Source organism: Microtus oregoni, unplaced genomic scaffold (assembly GCF_018167655.1).
Source record: "Microtus oregoni isolate MIOR12 unplaced genomic scaffold, Mior012 000006F_ref0000085, whole genome shotgun sequence".
Lineage (NCBI taxonomy): Eukaryota > Metazoa > Chordata > Mammalia > Rodentia > Cricetidae > Microtus > Microtus oregoni.
Window position 1 is genome coordinate 4,401,550 of NW_024543065.1, and position 20,170 is coordinate 4,421,719.

Below are 20,170 nucleotides of genomic sequence, written 5' to 3' on the forward strand. Positions count from 1 at the left end.
CTAACTTCACTATGGCACCACTACCCTCCTTCTATTGACTCTAGCACAGACATATGCTTGAAGGCAGTCCATGACCTTATCCCTTTAAAGTCAGACACATTGTTCCACACATGACGGGGGCCAGGGAGCCCTCTGCTCAGTCTTGAGTCACTTCAGCCCGTGACAGCCATGTGCCCTATTCTGAACCATTCATTCATATAAATCTTTATTAGGAGCCTCTGGGTCTCAGGGACTGTCTTATACACGGAGGACAGTAGAGAAGAATGGAGACAGAACCAGCCTTCCTGGATGCTAACGTTCTCAAGACATGACTTAGACAAGACATAAAACTGCAAAACAATAAAGTTACAAAAGCATGTTTGCCTGGTTCTACTTACATGATGCTTTTTACAGAATACTTTTATTTGTTCCTTGACAAATTCATACATGTATACAGCAAATCTTGGTTATCTCTAACATAAATCCTTCCCCAGCCTCCTGACAATACTCCCCAGAAGTCGTCATTGTCTAACAGTTCAGCTAGAGGTTGAGTTCCATGAAACCAGCTTCCATCCCTGCTGGATGCCGACGGACTTGATCCCCACCCTATAGCGCTCACATTCCTTCTGTACCCTCTTCTGTGACGTTCTCATATGGTTTGTCTTTGCTTTATCTATTCACCTATGGGAGGGGGCATGGAGGGAGGTCAGTGGATAACTTTCGGAAATTGGGTCTCTCCTTCCACCACTTATATGAGTTTTTAATAAAATATTCAGATTCAAAAATCGAAAGTTAGATGGCCAGCCTTGTGTGGTGGTACATGCCTGTGATACCAGAGCTCGGAAGGGAGTATCAGGAAGATCAGTGATTCAAGGACATTCTTGGCTATGCACGACTTTCTGTCAAGAAGAAAGAAAAAGCAGAGACTGGTGAGTTGGCTCAGTGGTTAAGAGTAATTATCGTTGCAAAGGACCCGGGTTCAATTCCCAGCTGCACATGCAGGCTCACAACCTCCCCAAGTACCAGCACGCATGTGGTACATAAATGTACACACAGGTAAAAACACTCATACACATAAAATAACAAAAATAATCTAAAAATAATTAAGAAGAAAGAAAAGGGAAAGACAGAGAGGGGGATACAGGTGGGGGTAGGGATAGAGCCGAGGAGGTGCTATTTGACAGATACAGTTTCAGTATGGGAAGGAGTGGGCAGTAATAATGTTCACAGGATGATATGCAGGTACTTAGTGCCACTCAACAGCACACTTTTAAAACGTTTAAAATGGTGGCTGGGGGAGGGGTGGCACACGCCTTTAATCACAGCACAGAGGCTTGTGAATCTCTGTGAGTGCAAGGTCAGCCTGGTCTACAAAGTGAGTTCCAGGACAGCCAGAACTGTTACACAGAGCAACCCTGTCTTGAAAAACAAACAAACAAACAAACAAAAAATGCTTATAATATTGAGTTTTAGACAGGAGTGCTGGTTTACATTTATAATCCCAGCACTTGGGAGGTGAAGTCAGGAAAATCAGGGATTCAAAATCATCCTTGCCTGTGTTATATCCTATCTAAAACAAAAAAAAATTAAATATAGTATATTAGAGTGGGAGACTTGTGCTGGAGGAAAATAAAAGCTGGGAGGAGGAGGATGAAGGAAGATGGAAATCTTAGAAGCCAGAGTAGACATTGCTGTTATCAGGTTTCTCAGCACTCCCATTGCTCGGGGTCGGAGCTACAGTAAATACAACCACATCCTCCAAAGAATCGGCATGCCACGGATCGTCATGGGTTCATCGGTAGACAGCACAGCTCTTCTAACATGTAGTGTTCAACTGCTGGGACCCAGTTGCTGTTCATGTCCCTAGTCCTCCTAGACACACAGGGGAAAAACTCAAGGGAAACAATGGGGTTCTTCAAACTCGTACCCAGGCCTGGTTTTATCTTTCCATGGCCACATTTGGTTGAAGCATTTTTCTGTCATCCGGGAATTATGAGGCTGTGTGAGGAGGTACAATGGCCAGATTTTATCAGATATCAGACAACGATAACTAATTTCTATTTTCAGTGTCTCCAAGAATCACTTTAATATCTATGTTTCCTCAAGCTTGGCTTTATTTAGTTTCTATTCATTCACGAGAGATAACTTATGTCGATTCCAAGACCAACGGCCTTGTTTCATAAGCGATCTGGCTCCTGTTCTCTTTCGCAAGTTGAGTAGGAATTTTTGATTAAAGTGAACATTCTCGTGTCCACGGATTTTAAGGTTGGATATGCACAGCAGCAAAATGGCTGACTTGGCTTGACAAGGTCAGCCACACATGTAGCCCAATTGAGTTTGGTTTTCAATACTTTGCCCAATAAGTAGAGATCTTATGGTCCTCCTGTTTGGCTCTAGCTCGAAGGTTTCACCATGCTGAGATACTGGCCTTCAGCAAAGCCATGCAGAGCATCCATCCAGTCTAAAGGCCTTCTGCTGTGTCGTCTCAATTGTTACATGGAAGGGGGTTTGGATGCTTAACTCCTCTTCAGTATAATAGTAAGACTTCTATAGCTCACTTGAAGCTGCCAAATTATGAGCCATCTTCCACGTCTACAGTTCTAAATATAGATTACCAGTCTAACTTTTCCGAATTAAACACACTCTTTTCTTCTGCTTAAATTCTTCTGAGGCACCCAGACAAAAACATGGAGCTTGGATAAAACCACAGCTGAGAAACGAGAGAATGACCCAGCACTGAGGATGAAGTGTGACTTGGAGACCATACTCTCCCCACCCCCCACGTTCCCCCCTCAGGTCCTCCTACCCCATCCCTGGTGCCCAGGTCTCCTGTCAGGTGGGAACCCTTTGACATCTTACCTTTGTCAAGAGGTATTGGTAGCACTTCTCCCCCCAACTTCTTTCTTTTTTTTTTTAGGGGGAAAGAGTGGATCCGGGAATCACATGTAGCCAGAACTTGCAGTTATTAGCACTTCTAATCAAAAATAAAATTAAATTTTAATTATAATGCAAATATTTAAATGAATGCTTAACGCACAACACTTGAATGCATAAGTAACCATCTTCTAAATTTTAATGTTGGTCATATCCAGTGTCCAAACGTTTTACAGTCATTTTAAGATAATTATTTTTACATTTATTGATTTTTTTAGTGTGTGTGTGTGTGAGAGAGAGAGAGAAGTTAGATAATCACTTACAGGAGCCTGTCCTCTCCTTCCACTGTGTGTATCACAGAGCTCAAACTCAGGTCTTTAGCCTTGGCAGCAAGCCCCTTTTACCCACTGAGCCATCTCAATAGCCCTTTACAACCATTAAAAAAAAAAATTCAAATACAATTTTTAAAAAAAAATTTTTTTTAAATCTTCCTCTCACTTTTCTACATTTACTTAATTTGACATTTGTGAAATCAGTCTTTCTTCTAGAACATGTAATTACCACCCTCTCCCCCGAGGGGGCTTAATTTTCGTGGTGACATCCATTTGTGCAGAGTAACAACCTTACAAACTCTTTAAGGTTTTATTGTTATTATTATTATTATTATTATCGCCATTATTATAATTATTAAAAGCAATTTTTCTGGCTCTCTGTCTACAAAGTGGCAAAAAGTCACCACTAAGACTGTATACTTTCTTTTCTTTATTTTATTTTATTTATTTATTTTGTTAATTTTCTGATACAGGTCTCCTGTATCTCCTGTATCTCAGGCTGGCCTGGAACCCACTCTGTAACATGACCTGATCCACTCCCTGGGACTGCGGGCTGGGCTTCAACACTCTGTTTTAGGTGGCACTGCAGATCAGGCCCAGGATTTCATGCACGCTAGGTACGTGTCTAGCAACAGAGCCCCCAAGACTGCATAATTTCCACATAATTCTAACTGATGCCTGATTTATTCTCACCTGGACTTCCTCACGGGACTTATAGAAGAATTCCGCTGCCTGCTTCAGTGACGCTCGTGTGTAAGCTGCAGGCCAATATTTAAATGTAGACTTGGCTCAGGACTCATTAGAGATCCTTATCAGATGCCCAGGATCCTTGGCAATGGGCTCACTGTCAGCTTTCTCCTCTCCTCTTCATTCATTCATTCATTCATTCAGACATACTATATGTGTGGAGAACTACACATTCATCATCTGCTAGACGTTAGGGTTCTTAGCAGGGTATGCTGTGTTCAGCCTCCGGTTGGGATGACACGAATAATGTCCGGAAGGTGACCTAGAGATCTATGTAGCAGAAGCAGACAGACCAAAAGTAGCGGCTACATTTGGAAAGCGAAGCAGAATGTAAACCGTATGTGATCTTGTGGGCTTCTGTACGAGACTCCGTATCTCTAGCACGGCTCTAGCATGACGGGACACTTCATCACTGGGCAGATCTATCACTCGGCATTCTGCCCAGCTGGCTGCTTGACTCTCACACTCCTCGATTGATTTGTAGTGCTGGGGGTTGGACAGTGGCTTGCTCATGGTGCACGGGTGCTCTACCACTGAGCTATGTCCATTTCCGGTTCTATCTCTTCCGTGGAAAATGCCTTCCTCTCCCTAAAGCATGTGGAGCTGGTATTTGAGTCTATTACGTCATGTCATCTTCTCGTCTGCATACTAGACCCATAAACTCCGGGGTGACAGCCTCTAGCCATGTGTGGCCACTGAGCCCCTAAAGAGTAGCTAGTCTGACCTGGGGTGTGCTTTAATCCTAATATGGAAATCAGGCTTCAAAGATGCAGTACAAATAAAGTGAATAATTTATTTAGTACTACACTCTAAACTAGTAAAAAAATAAATTAACATAAAATATCTGCTAATAATTTTATGTGGGGTGTATTTTAGAATGTTAATTTGGGGGATACATTGGATTGAGTAAATTATTTTATTAAAATACATTTCCTGTTGACCCTGGTAGCCCACACCTTTATCCCAGTGCTCAGGAGGCAGGGGCCAGTAGATCTCTATGAATCTGAGGCCAGCCTGGTCTACATATCAAATTCCAGGCCACCGATTTTTAATTAATTATTTTGATTTTCCCTTTGGCTTTATAGAGGGAGGAATGTCTAAGATGACTTCTGAGCTTCGCATGTTATCTCCCTGAGAAGCTCCTAGCTAGACTGTGAGCTTTCCAGTGGCCGAGGTGTGTGTGTTCCACTACCGTCCACGCGGCCCTCCAGACTGACTCCTCCTCTGTCTGTGGTAAAGACTGAGTGCTATTTGAATTCATTGACATTTTCTGAATGACCTTTGCAATTTTAATACGCTGCCCTCTTTCCCCCTCAAACACTGAAAATAAGACACAGAGACTAGTGGACTCCTCCCCAGGCCTGGGAAGGCTGAGGGACCGGGACATGCAGAGTGGTCGGACAGACGACAGGCAGGGTGTTTGTTTTTAAAACAAGAGCTCTTACTGCAGTGTGTTAAAGCAACCCCAGGACAAGAGGATCTTTGTGGCTTCCCATGGGGTCTGTGGGAAGATTCAGAGGTTAAAGTTGAAATGAAACTGACATTCAAAGGGCCTTTGTAGTCACTGTGGGTTCTGCTTCTTTAGCTAAGCTAACACTGACAGCAGGGTCTATGCGTGAGGAAGTAGAAGGTGGTTTTCTGACTAATTGAAACTTCATAGTGTTGGCTCGGTCTGCTTTCATGATGAGACACCAAGAACAATGATTAAGAGTACAGAAAACATGCTGGAGAGGTGGCCCAGAGGTTAAGAACACTAACTTCTCTTCAGGAAGATCTGGGTTCACTTCCCAGCACCCCACATGGCAACTAATAACTGTCTGTCATTCCAAGACCTAAACCCTCACACAGACATACATGCAGACAAAACATCAAAGCACATAAAATAAGTTATATTTGTATACACACACACACACACACACACACACACACACACACACACACACATAAACAGGGCCAGAAAGATGGCTGAATGGGAAAAGCACTTGTCACATTTGATGACCATAGCTCGATCTCTCAGTCCCACATGGGTAAGGAGAGAACCAACCCCTATGAGCTGTCTTCTGTGTGTGTGTGTGTGTGTGTGTACATGCACACATGCATACATGTGCATAAAATAAATAAATGAAAAAAATCAAGAATACAGAAAAAGACAAGATCTCCTGAGTAAATTAGAAGCATAGGGACCTTGGGAGAGGGTTGAAGGGGAGGGGAGCAGAGAAAAATATAGAGCTCAATAAAAATTTTTAAAAAAATTTAAAAAGAATACAGAAATCATAGCTTAGAAAACAAAATTGGGTCCTGTGGACAATGCCCAGTACACCAAGATTTTATGGTAGGAGAGAAAAAAAGATGCCTAGTGTCCCCCAACATCACCTCTGTCTTTTTATGGGTTCCTTCCCTTTGAGTCTGGTGACCGCCCTCGTGGTCCATTCAACTACTCCCTCCCACCCTTTTTTGTAAGGGACTTTGAAGATGAACTTCCAAAGTTCTTACCACAAATGTTACCTGCACCTCTTTGCCACTTGCAGAACCTAATTTCAAGGTTCATAAGTTTTCCTCTGGAAAGAGTTGAGGTCTGGTTTTAGATGACTTTTCTCTCCAGGCCCATTTTCCATTCCTTTCTCACATGGCAACCTCTGCTTTCCCCAGTCCTGCTTGTCCCTGTCAGCCTCTGGGCTAACTACCAGCAGAGGGACCAGCTGAATGTCTGTTAGCCAAACTCCTCCCAAAGGGTCCTCAGAGAGAGGGCCCAAGTTCCCGTGTTGGAACAATCTCCGCATTCCCTGATAATCAACTGACTTGGAGATTGCACCTTTGAGAACAGCTAGACAGGTGGCCCTCAACCTCCCTAATTCTGTAATTCTTTAATACAGCCCCTCGTGTTGTGGTGACCCCAACCATAAAACTATTTCCTTGCTATTTCACGACTGTCATTTTGCTACTGTTTTGTATCCTGATGTAAATATCCTGTGTGCAGGCCAAGGGGTCGTGACCCACAGGTTGAGAACCACCAACCTAGCATATCCAAGAATATCAAGCAGTCATCAGAAAGGTTGGTTGTGCACAGCAAGACAACAGGGGTGATGTGAGAGACCGAGAAGGGGTTAACTGGTGCCACGTATGCATACACACCCATCCGGGATCTATGGGGACAACAGGCAGGCAGGATTTGAACTGACCTTTCACCAGGTGGCATCTTAGGTCTGGGACACAGTCAGAGGAGTTAATCAGATTAGCACATAGTCATCTGACAAGTTAGCCCTGTGGGAAAGAAAGAAAAGAAGTTCAGCTGGAGAAAAGGATTATCAGAACTGAAAAACAAAACAAAACAAAACTGGGTTTCATTTGAGCCAGGAAGGGCCAAGACACAGACTGCCACAGGAACCAAGGAAAGACTACTTGTTGGCTTTCAAAGGTGTGGTCCCTTCCCCCAGGAAGTATCACAGAAATGAATTTCTGAACTCTGACCCCACCAACCGAACTGGAGATTCTGGTGATGGGTCCAGCCCCAATTCAACATGCTTGCCCCGCAATTCTGATGCAGGCTTAGCTGTTTCATTTTCTACTAACCACTGTATTTCTAGAGAAGGCTAAATTTTGAGAGTGACCTTGTAAATATTGAGAGCACTAAAGATGGTCTAGGAAATGGTAAAAAGTCTGTAGGACTCTGTCCATAGGACCAGGTCCACCAGTGTCTCTCTAGACTCCTTTATATAAAGCCTCCTTCTCTTTCTACCTTATCCGTGTATGACAGCATCTGCCAGTATTATAAATCTTATATGAGGAGCCAAGACCATGCCACCCCAGCCATGGCCCCAGTAGACCATGTCTCCCCAAAGGCCATGCTCCCAGTGTCCCTTGGGATTTCCCATTGCCACTGCCACAAGCCAGTTCCCAAGGCTATCATGCTAACCATGGATGCCATTTTGGGGGAGAGCTGGTGCGATAGATTGGGCCTTTGGCAATAGGTTGGAGCCATGTGGCCATTTGGGATCTCTATTGGTACTCTTGAATTTACCTGCAATATCATGGGCAAGTTAGGGTCCTACTTCCAATAGCTTCTGATTTGTCAAGGAAGAAGTACATTGTTTTTCTGATGTCTCCTAGTCTTTGAGTCTGGCTCTGTGGCCCATGCATGTATGTAATCTTAACGCTCTGGAGGTGGAGGCAGGAGGATATGAGTTAGAGACTAATCTAGGCTACCTATCAAGACCCTGTCTCAAGAACAAATTCTATGAAAATTGACACCTCTACTCTGTAGAAAGAACAACTTGTATTTCCCTGCTTGCCTATTTATATGTTCTAACATAGGTTGATCATTTTAGGGAAGAATCTTAAGATATGAATTCTTTTGTTTTAGTCAAGAATCTTAAGATAGGAATCATTTTGTAGGCTATTCCATAGAAGATTATGGAGCAAGGCCTGAAAACCCATGTTAACTAGATTAATGCCAGTGAGCTTCTATTTTAGAATAAACCCAACTTCCAAACCAATAAGCTTACCCTCTAATCAGCAGCTAAAAATATTTATACAACACCAGAGCTCCAGAAAATACTAAATAAGTTTGTTAAGAATACCTTTATCTCCAGGCAGGTGGGAAAGAACAGATAGCTAAGAACATTATGAAGATTTTTAAGAGCTGAGAAATGAAGAAAATGTATTCAAACCCAAGCTTTATTAGCTCTCTTCAGAGGGATGCCAAATAGCACCTTTCCCTTTTTAGAAATCCATTTTAAAAACATTTAAAAGTCTGCACCTCACTGAGTTAATATAATTGTATATAATTTAATGAAATAAAAGAAAGTAGAACAAAATTATGTTAACTAGCACCAGAACACACACAATATCCTTCAAGGTGACTAGACCTAGGGAGTTAAAACAGGCCTAATTTCCATCTAAGCTTTAATGATTCGAGTTAAAAGGTGTCTCATTTCAAATAAGGAAATCCATTATTTTCATCTCCAGTGGCAAGGGATTATTATTATGTTGTAATTATGTTTTATATTGGCTCCATATTTCACTCACAGTTGCTGGAGAGGAGGAAAGAAAACTGCAGCGAGTAGTCCTATGAAACTGTCACTCCAGAACACAAAGCTCAGAGGAGAAAAAAAACTCCTCCCCCAACCAAGCTGGGGTATAGACTGGGGTATACACAATATGAATTTTACAGGGATTCATCTCTCAGCTTTGAAGTTATTTTTTCCCAAAATTCACTCAATTGTTTCCTAAGAGGAAAAGATAGTTAATACTCTTTTTAGATTTCACAGATGGTTAAATAAAATCTATTTTTCAAGATAGGGCTGATGGCCCATTCCTACAAACACATCAGCCAGCACTCAGAAGGCTGAGGCAAAGGATGACATACTCAAGGCCAGTGTGGAATAAGATCCCATCTCAGATAAGATTTCATACTAACCTTGATTGGCCAGACCCGTAGTCTCAGCACTAGGGAGGTGGGAGAAGGAGGGTCTTTCTCTGCTATACATCAAGTCCAACTCCAGTTTTTGATACCAGAATCTCTGGGGTAGAGAGCAGGGGAGATTTTGATTGTATACATGTGTGATAAGACTCTGTTTTTCTGAGTATCAGTCCATAGGGAAAATTGTGAAACTAGTTCAAGACTAAAAGCATTTTCCTGAGTAAGACTGTGTCTGGTTTGGAAAGAAAAACATTGACAGAGGACTAGAGAGATGGCTCAGTAGTTGAGAGCATATGATGCTCTCCCAGAGGACCCAGGTTCTATCCCCACCCCCCATAGCATCAGTCCACAACCATCTGTAATAGAGGAGTTGATGTCCTCTTCTGTCCTCTACAGGCACCCGGCACACATGTGGTACACAGACATGCATGCAAGCAAACATTAATACACATAAGTTTTTTTTTTTAATTTTAAGAAAGAAAAACACTGGCAGAAAGTTTACAAACTTCTCACCATATCAAAGACCTGGTCTGCTATGGAGTGGTCAGACCCATACAGAAAAGCCTCAGCTTTATAGTTTATAGGATGAGAGCCCTGTAGCAGCTGTACTGGCTGCACATGTGTCTAAGAACTTCCACAGACCGTATTGGGTTATTATATTTTATCTTTATATAGGCCACAACAAAGTTCTGGGGAAAGGGTTATAAGAGCAAATAAAATCGAAAGAACTATAAAAGGACTATAAGGAAGGGATTCAGTTAATGCCTGGAATCAAAACTGCATGACTTTGACACTTCAGAGAGCTGAGGATCATCAGCTGTCCTCTTTGATGTGGGTTCTGCAAGGCAACTGCCTTCTTTACAAGAAGGCTCCCTTTAGCTTAGATATATGAAAAGATGACATATGTCTCCCTGTGTCCTCTATCCTCCACATCCTCCCCTGTACCCTCCATCTTCCACATCCTCCCCCTATGCCCTCCATCCTCCATATCCTCCCTCTGTGCCCTCCATCCTCCACATCTTCCTCCTATGTCCTCCATCCTCCACATCCTCCCTGGTGCTCTCCATCCTCCACATCATTTTCAGAGCATAACTGATTAATACTGGGAAACTGTGGCCCTAGTCATTCTGACTTCCTTCTTACCTTTGCCCTTGTTTGATCTCTGTGTCCCTAGGGGTTCTCTAGAGAAATGTAACTCTTAGGAGGTAGATGTAAAGAGGGAATCTGGTCATGCCACTGGCAGAACATCAAATCTGGTATTTACAGGGCAGGTTGGATATTGATGCTCTGATATTGAGGAAGAATTCTTTCTCAAGGATAGTCCAGTTTTAATTTTCAGGTCTTTCAAATGATAAAATGAACCCCCACCCTGACAATTAAAGATAAGTGTGTCTAACATCAACTGATTATAGATATTAACTACACCACAGAGCCCTTCTATCTTAGTTATTGTTTGAATGCTATGAAGCAACACTGTGATAAAGGCAACTCTTACAAAAGAAAACATTTAACTAGGGATTGCTTACAGTGCCAGGGGGTTAGACCATTAACATCATTGTGGGGAAGCACAATGGCAGGCAGATAGGCACTGGAACAGTAACTGAGAGCTGCATCCTGATCCATATGCAGCTGCAGAGAGAGACAGAGACCGGGCTGGTGCTGGCTTTTAAACTTTCAAAGCCCATCACCAGTGACACACCTTCTCCAACAAAGCCACACCTTCTCCACTAAAGCCACACCCCTAATCCTTCCCAAACAGTTCACTAACTGCAAAATTAGGAGTCTATGGAGCCATTCTCATTCAAACTACTACACCTTCCCAGCAATCCATGATCTTGGGAAGTTACTATCCATCATAATCTTTCTTTAAGCTGAGCATGGTGGTACACACCCGTGATCCCATCATTCAGGAGGTGAAGGCAGGAGGATCATGAGTTTGAGTCCAACTTGGGTTATATAGAGAGTTGGAGACTAACCTGGACTTAGCACTCAGATATATCCCCTCAAAAATGTCAAGGACAAGGGAATATAGCTCACTGATAAAATACTTTTCTTATAAGTGCCCTGAGTTCCACCTCCTCAATGCCAACACTACCAAAATGACCAAATACATACATAAATACAATGGATCTGATCTACATTCAAGGAACATGGAATATAGACCATGACAAAATGAAATGCTAACCATGGATTATTTAGTAGACTAGGCAGTCTTTGAAGGTAAGAAGTCTTTAAAGTGAGAAGCAAGCAAGGAGTAACAGGATCAAAACTGTGTCTCGGGAAGGAAGATCTGGGAGTAACATAGATTGCGGATTGAAAAGGGACAAAAGAAAAGGTGATCATGAAGGTTGCTGTCAAAGTGTTCAGCCATCACTTTGGGTGATGCCCTTGAGCTCCCAAAGGCACATCTCCATGGGACTGAGAGAGGCACTCCTACGCATATCATTGCTGACCAATAGACTTGTTTGTTCCGTTGTGAGACAAGGTCTCATGCTACCCAGGCTGGCTTCAAACTCACCATATAGCTGAGGTTAACCCTAAATTCCCAATCCTGCTGCTTCTATTTTCTCAAGTCCCAGGATTTCAGAGAGGTACCCTGCAGCCCGACCAGCAGTAGCAGAGTTTCTTTAAGCATGCCGGCATTTCCAGTCTCTGGCTTTCATTAATATTTTAATTTTTATTCTATTACTGATTAGCGACTTTCCTAGACAAAGTGTTTACAGGTAAAAATCTACTCCACCCAAGAACTTTGATTTCACATTTCCAAAGTATCCTTCCTTATCTTTCCACTAGTTAATACTAACTTTCTCTGTACTCAGATCATTAGCTCGTTGACAAAGCTTTGGTTCCCACACATGCTTATTTTGTGAACACTGGATATTGGCGAATGATTTTAAACAAAACAACCCTTTGTCCTTTGTCCATGCAAAGTCACATATGCCTATAATCTCAGCCCTTGGGAGGGGAGGTAGAAACAGAATGGCCAGAAGTTCAATGTCATCTTCCACTACTTATAGAGCTTGAGGCCAGCCTGGGTAATAGGAGTTTCTGTTAATAATAATAATAATAATAATAATAATAATAATAATAGTAATAATAATAAAATAAAAAATAAAAAAGCCAATTCACAAATAAACAAACCTCTAGTTATCTTTTGGTACATAGCAACACACAGATGGGCAACAACACTATGGAAGAGAAATTAAGCCTCAGAGTGTAACTGAGGATACACTCAAGACCACAAGGACTGAATCATGCAATGAGTTCAAACAACAATGCAAGTGACACAGTGGACACTGTCATTTCCACGGAGGACAGTCTCAGTTCTATCTCTTTCCTCGGCCGATGCATGGTTGGTGTTCACTGGGCTATCACGCTGGTTTCAGAATATTGAAATACTTCCCTACTGGTTAGCAAGTTGCCACTACCATGTGCCTCCAAGTGCCTGCCTGCAACAGACCCAGCTGATCCTGCCTGTCCCAGAGCACACCTCACTAACTCTCCACACTTCAGCACCCAAAGGGATGAAGCATGGCACATCCGGAGCCCTAAAACAATATCCCCCCCCACAAAAAAAAAAAAACAAGCAAGGAGCCATGCCTGGGTCATGTAGCTGGCATCTGTGTTCAGGCTTCCTGCCACTGACATAGTGAAGTCTTTGGAAAAGCATCTTTCTTCCCGTGTGATTTCATTCCTGTTCCTAGCAACACCGAAGTTGGGGTTTTAAAATGCACACCCTAGATCTGGGCACAGTGGGATTCCGTCTCTCATTGCTTCTCATTAGGTATGCCTTTATCTGAAGCCTTTCCACTTGCCCAAGGATATGGCTGCTACCCTACCCTCAGGGTTGGGCACTTCTTCTTACTCTAAGTGGTGCACATGTGCAATGTGAGGGGGGGAAAAGATGGAGAATTGCTGTGAATTCCAGGCCAAACAATACTGTGTAGTGAATATGCTAAGTTCATTGGTAGCTTGGGAAACAGGGAAAGTCTGTCTCCAAGAAAACAGAGACAGAGAGAAAGAGAGAGAGAATTCATTACTTACTCATCTCACAATCTAACTTCAGTGTGTGTATGAATACATATATATGAATACATATGTGTATGTATATTCATACATGTGTGTACATATATACACATGTGTGTTCATATACACATATACATATACACATACACACACATATATCACAGAGGACTTGTCTGGTTCTGTTTGGTCTACATACCGGTACTAGAACTGACCAACCTGACCAGTGCCCCAGAGTAGAGTTTCATGAATGTTTTTATTTGATTCACATAGTCATCCCAATGGTCAGGTATCCTAAGTCCTGACCTTGACCAAGTTATCATATTAGGAAGAGCAAGTCCCAAGTAAAAAAGGGAGAAATAGGGGTGGGCTTGTTCTTATCAAGCTGAGTGTGGTAGAGCGTGCCTGTAATCTCAGCACTGGGGATGCTGAGGGAGGTCACCCTGAGCTTCAGAATGAGACCTTGTTTTTATTAAGAATGAAATATATAACTATGCAAGTACGTGTGTGTGTGTGTGTGTGTGTGTGTGTGAAAGTGAGTGGGGGGACTGGAGGAGGTACCAGGAGGCTAAAAAGCAAAATAATGAATTTTCCCATGCTAGGTTTCTCCAACAAAGCTAAGCGAGTGTTTACATTTCCCTTGCCAGACTGCCATACAGTGATGACAGCATCTGCTAATACACATTTGTGTGTAGCCTCGTAGTGGATTTATTTCATTTTACAGAGGAAGATGAGCGATGAGCGTTAATGGTCAGAAGCAGAAACAAATCCCTTTTCCCTGCCACATTTTCTATCAACTTCTGACCTATTGGGAGTCTCACTGTTTCCTTCTTGGGTTTAATAGAGTTGTGTAAAAGTAACATGTTAAATATGTGATCAGGAATGATAGGGCCTTTCTTTCTTTCTTTCTTTCTTTTCTTCTTCTTCTTCTTCTTCTTCTTCTTCTTCTTCTTCTTCTTCATATACTTCTTCTCCTCCTCCTCTTCTTCATCTCCTTCTCCTCCTTCTCCTCCTCCTCCTCTTCTTCCTCTCCTTCTTTTTTTCTTCTTCTATAAGTCGGGTTCTGCTGCCCAGAATGAATATCCACTAACAGAATAAGCCAGATCTTGAAAGGTGGGCTATCCTGGGAAATGGGATCTTTGATTCTGGACCCTTGACTCTACAATTATTACAATTATTTAGATGCCTCTGACTTGAAAAATCCTTCCCTTTTTTCTCTTTCCCTTTCCATTCTCACAGATCTGTGTTAAAATACACATCCTTCTGTTTCCATTGTCCTGAGAGCACAGTGGGCTTTCCTTTTTAAAAAATTTTGTTGTAGAACTTTGTTTGTTTTTGTTTTGTTTTATGTTGTACTGTGTTGTTTTAATCATGTATCGCAGGCTAACCTCAAAGTCACTACATACCAGACAATGACATTTTATTTCACTGTTGTTTTTTTTTTTTTTCTCCTAGCCAGTTTCAGCTGTCAATCTAACATAGCCCAAAGTAATCTGAGGTAGTCTCAGTTAGGGGATTGTATCCATCAGATTGGCCTGTGAGCATGTCCATGGAGCATATTCTTGATTGGTAACTGATATAGGAAGACTCAGCCCACTATGGGTAGTGTTATCCCTGTGCATGCGAGTCTGGACTGTATAAGAAATGTTGCTGTGGCCACAGTTACTGCCTTAAAACCAGTTTTAGGTGGGTGGTGGTGGCACACGCTTTTAATGCCAGAATTGAGGAGGCAGAGGCAGGTGGATCTCTGTGAGTTCGAGACTAGCCTGGTCTACAGAGCGAGTTCTAAGACTGACTCCATAGCTACTGAGAAACCCTGTTTCCAAAAAACAAAAACCAGTTTTAGTATCCCTGAGTTAAACCACACTGTGGGTTCTAGAGGAGGACTTTTAACTCTTTCTGATCTTCAAACTCCTCATTTCCGTGTCTGACGTTTGTGGTACTGGAGTATTGAACCCAGAACCTTGTGGATGCTGGACAAGCATTCTACTCAGCAAGTTATAACCCTGACCCTGGCCTTGAACTTCTACCCACTGTGTTGATGGGCATAACAGGGCCATGCAACCATTAAGCATAGTGAATTTTCCAATTTCAGACATTTCCATAGTACCTTTGAGCAGACGTGCCGTTTGGAACGCAGACCCCTATCTTCTGCCTCCACTCCCGAGCACAGCTCTTGGACATAGTAAGTGTTCGGTCGCTGTCTATTTTTCCAGTTTTGACTCTCTTCTTGCTTTCAGGGAACAATTAAATCTCACCATTTCTTCATTTATAAAACAAGAAGCGAGGGAGAAAAATAGAATACATAAATAGAAACCATTACCAAGACAGCGCGGGGATAATTTGGAGAAAGCTGTTTTTGTGTAGAAGCGAAACTGAGTGCAGTGTGCATGCAGTTTGTCTAAGAGGACGCCGTAAATGAGCAGAGCTGGCAGGGCGGCGGGGCCTCTGGATGCTAATCTTCTTTCCTCCTAGTTACCACTTTCAATTTAATTAAGCAGTGTACACATTTCTAATAATGAGACTTTTATTTGGTCTTTATCTTGGCAATTGAAATGGCATTTCTAACAACTTCCCTTAAGATCATGAGATGATTTGTAAAACCTTTTAGATTTTTTTTTTTAAAATAAGCTTAATGGAAAAGATTGGAGTTGTGGAAGATGTTGATGGGAAAGACAGGTGGGGAGAAAATATCCTGGACAGGCAAATGGCCTTTGATCACACATTCACTCAACAAATTTGGGCTGAGTGTCCTGTACCCTAGACACAGGGAGATCCAAATCGTATGAGCATCACTTCAGTAAACAGTCTGGAATCTGTGACAAGGCCAGGAGGACCTACAAGGGCTTCCCTGCTCTGTGACCACAGTGTTCTGTGTAATTTGCACTGAAACCATTTCAGAAGCAGCAGGTGTCTGGCTCAAGGCCATTGCAAAGGTAGAACTAGAATCGATCCTCTTTTAATTCTTATTTTACATATATGTTGCTTCACCGGGAAGTATGTTCCTGTACCATGTGCGTGCCTAAGAATCCAAAAAGGCTAGAAGAGGGAGAGTTGCAGATGGTTGTGAGCTGCTTTGTGGGTGCTGGGACTTGAACTTGGGTACTCTCTGTGGAAGGGCAGTGAGTGCTCTGAACCACAAGGTGGTATCTCCAGCCCAGAGAATTCAATTCAGTCTATCGCTGTAGATAATCTTGTTCGTTTGTTTTCTTTCCTGTGGCTGTTTCATTGTTTTTGTTGTGTTTGATTTTGTTTTACTTTGGGGGGGGGTGTTTTTTTGCTTGTTTTTCTGACAGAGTTTCTCTGTGTAGCCCTGGTTGCCCTGGAACTTGTTCTGTAGACCAGGATAGTTCTGAATTCAGAGATCTGCCTGTCTCTGCTTCCTTACTTCTGTGACTAAAGGTGTGCACCACCACACCCAGCTCAAGGTTTCCTTGTTATTTTGAGACAACGCCTTATTCCAGCCTTATCTCAAATGTTCAGGCTAGCCTTGAATTTCTATTCATCACGTTGCTGCCTTCCAAGTGCCAGGATTACAGGTATTCATCACCAGGGCTGGTTTCTGTTGTACTGGGAGTCCAACCTGGGGCATTATGTATGCCAGGCAAATGCTCTGCCAACCGCATTATATCCCCCAACCCAAATATACCTGAAGTTTTCAAGGCATACCTTAGAATGCCCAGGTTTGGAGTTGCCTAAAGAGAAGTCTAAAACTGTCTCTATAGAAATGCTCATTCCCAGGTCTAGATAGGAGGCACACTAATTCCTCCAGAACATTGTATAAAACCAGCTGAGGTTAGCAGCTAAGCAAGTCAGTGCTCAAGCCTCGTTGCCAACTTGACCATCCTACCTCTGTTTTCTCCCAAGTGCCCTCCTCCAAGGTCAGTCCTGGCTAGCAGGACTTTATCCACGAAACAGTCTACCCAAGCTAGAATCTCAATTAAGCTCTGGGTCAGATGGTGACTGTAAAGATCTGCTCTGTCCCTTTAAGAGACAACCCACTCCTCCCCTCTTCAGCTTCCAGAGACTCTCTCCTTGGGAGTATCAACATTATGTGAAGGTAAACAGGAAGAAGGCTCGAAAGAGGGCAAGAGGAACTTTGTAAATGTCCTGCCACTGGCCAGTTGAGGGGCAGCAGTGTCACCATCTTCACAGAACCCACCCACTCGAAGGGCAGATAGACAGGTAAAGCGGTAGGAATGGTTTGTTTCATCTCAACAAATAAACAGTCAAGTGGGGACAATGATGGTGAAGCTGGACAGTGGATGGCTGTCCTACGTGTATGACTGAGCAGAGTTCCCAGGCAAACAAGAGGGTGGGAAGGAGGACACAGAGCTGAAAATCACCGGCCATGGGGAGGGTGCACTAGGAAGTCTAGACCCTAGTGGGATTGGTATCCCAAACCATCATATATCCAGGTTTTACCATTGGCATGGGTGTTTCTATTTGTGTGACATCTGTTAGTGAGTCATGATATGAATTTAGCTGACTGTAATCGGTATTTTACAAGAGTGGCTTGAGCAGGGAATGGCAACGCATTTCATACTGAAAAAAAAAAAAGGTATTTGGCTTGGTAGACAGCAACTGCTTCAGTTAAAACTGTGTGAGCTTTCTTAGGTGCATCATTTCCCTAAAAAACGGACTGAGCGGCTGAGCAGTGGGGAAAGCACTTGCCACACAAGGACCTGAATTCAGATCCTCGGAACTCACTTAACCCTGAACACAGCCCTGTACATCTGTAATCCCAGCACTCCAACCGAGAGGTAGGAGTCTGAGACAGGAGACTCGCCTTCCCGGAAGCTGGCAGGCCAACCAGTCTTGTGTAGGCAGTAGTGAGGTGAAAGGTGAGCAAGCACCAGGTGAGACTGTCCTTTGACCTCTACACACGCACATTATGCATGTGCACACTCAGATTTGAAACAAAACAAAACACAGTGTAAAAGCTAATACCGTCAACACCGGCTAGTGGCAAGATAACCTTTTGCATTTGGATAGATGCTATGGTTACAATGAGCAGAACAGAGTCAAGCTACCATGTCAGGATAGCAATAGGAACCCAGAAGACGGACAGACAGTACTACAGTGGTGCCTGGCTGGGAGGGGGCAGAGACTTGAGAAGCAAATGTTGACTCACTCTGTGTTGCATTCCTGACTTCGGACTCTTGGACCCTTGTTTGGACCTTATCTCTTTTCTAGCTTTTCTGACTCAGCTGCCCGCATTCTCCCTAAGCCTGTCCTTCCTACCACATCAAAAGTCAGTCGAATAATCCTGTCCTCCTGCTCCAGACACTTCAGAGGCACCCAGCTGCCCTGTGACTCATGCTTCCTATCTACCTTCAGTTCCTATCTCTCCTTTAAAAAAAAACAAAACAACATCAGACAGAGGCTGGGCAGGTAAAGGCATTTGCAACCGAAGCCTGACAGCCTGAATTCAGTCCGCAGAACCCACACGGTAGAAGGAGGCAATCAACTCCTCCAACCTCCATAGAACAAGATAGAACAAGCCATGACATGAGCACACCCACACATACACAAAATAAATAGATGTAATGCATAAAACAAGAAAAATAAAGAAAACAAGAAGATTCATTTGTTTTGATCATCCTTTCTTGGACTTGTTTTTCAAACACCCCATACGGATCCCTGCCTCTGCTGACCCCTGTACCGGAAATACTTTTCCATTCTTTTTTTTTTTTTCCACTTTGTTTTACTTAAAGATCTAGTTTAATCATCACTTCTTTTAAGAGGCCTTCCCTGATTTCTGCCAACCGGAACGAGTTACCTACCAGCGTTTCTCTTATGATGCCATATAAAACTCTCTCATGGAATAAAGCTATAACCATAATGAGAGTATCAACCACATACCATGTTCATCAGGGCAAAGTGCCAGGCTGACCAGGTCCTATCACTAACCCTTATAAAGCCCTATGAGATGAGGGCAGTTCATTTTCTTAGTCTTTCAAAGGTGGAAACTGAGTTCTAGGGATGGCGTTCGGCTTTTAGACCGATAGACTCTTCTGGAGTTTGTGTTTTTAAATGTTTGCTGCTTGAGAACACACAGACTCACACTCAGTCTTCTCTGACACGCAGCAAAGCATCCTTTTTTAAAGGTCAGCAAGTGTTTCGGTCAACTTGGTCAAGTCCTGTAACACCAGGAAAGCCTTCACTGACTTTTGTTGAAAAGCCCCACCCCTTTAAAAAAAAAAAGTCCTCGGAGCTTCTCCTTCTCTGTTTTTGTGCTAAAGGCGACAGGTTTGAACTCCTCACACTTCTGCTTCAGCCTCCTTAGTGTTGGCATAACAAAGGAGCAAGGACACCAACTGTTGAGCTCTTTAAGGGCTGCAAAAGAAAGGCGGCCCCAATCAAAAGTGGCTAGACTTTGGATTTGCAAATTTACCACGCTACAGAACCAATGTGCAGTCCAGACAAACTTAGATGCTTTAAGCTCTGTTTTTGGTTTTTATATCTTTGGTTTGCTTTGTTTTGTGTGTCTCTGTGTGTGTGTGCATGTGTGTGAGTGTGTGTGTGTGTGTGTGTGTGTATGAGAGAGAGAAAGAGAGAGAGAGAGAGAGAGAGAGAGAGAGAGGCCCTTGGTTGTTTTTCAGGCTGACCTCTAACCTTGCCTCTACTTCCCAAAAGCTAAGGTCACAGGCCCTTCTTGGGCACTTTAAGTTCTATGTCTTTTGGGCTTTGCTGTTGCCTTTGATTTGGGAGACAGCATCTCACTGTGAAGCTCGGCTGGCCTAGAACTTGCTATGTACACTCATAATCAATAGGCCTCAGCCTCCCAAGTTCT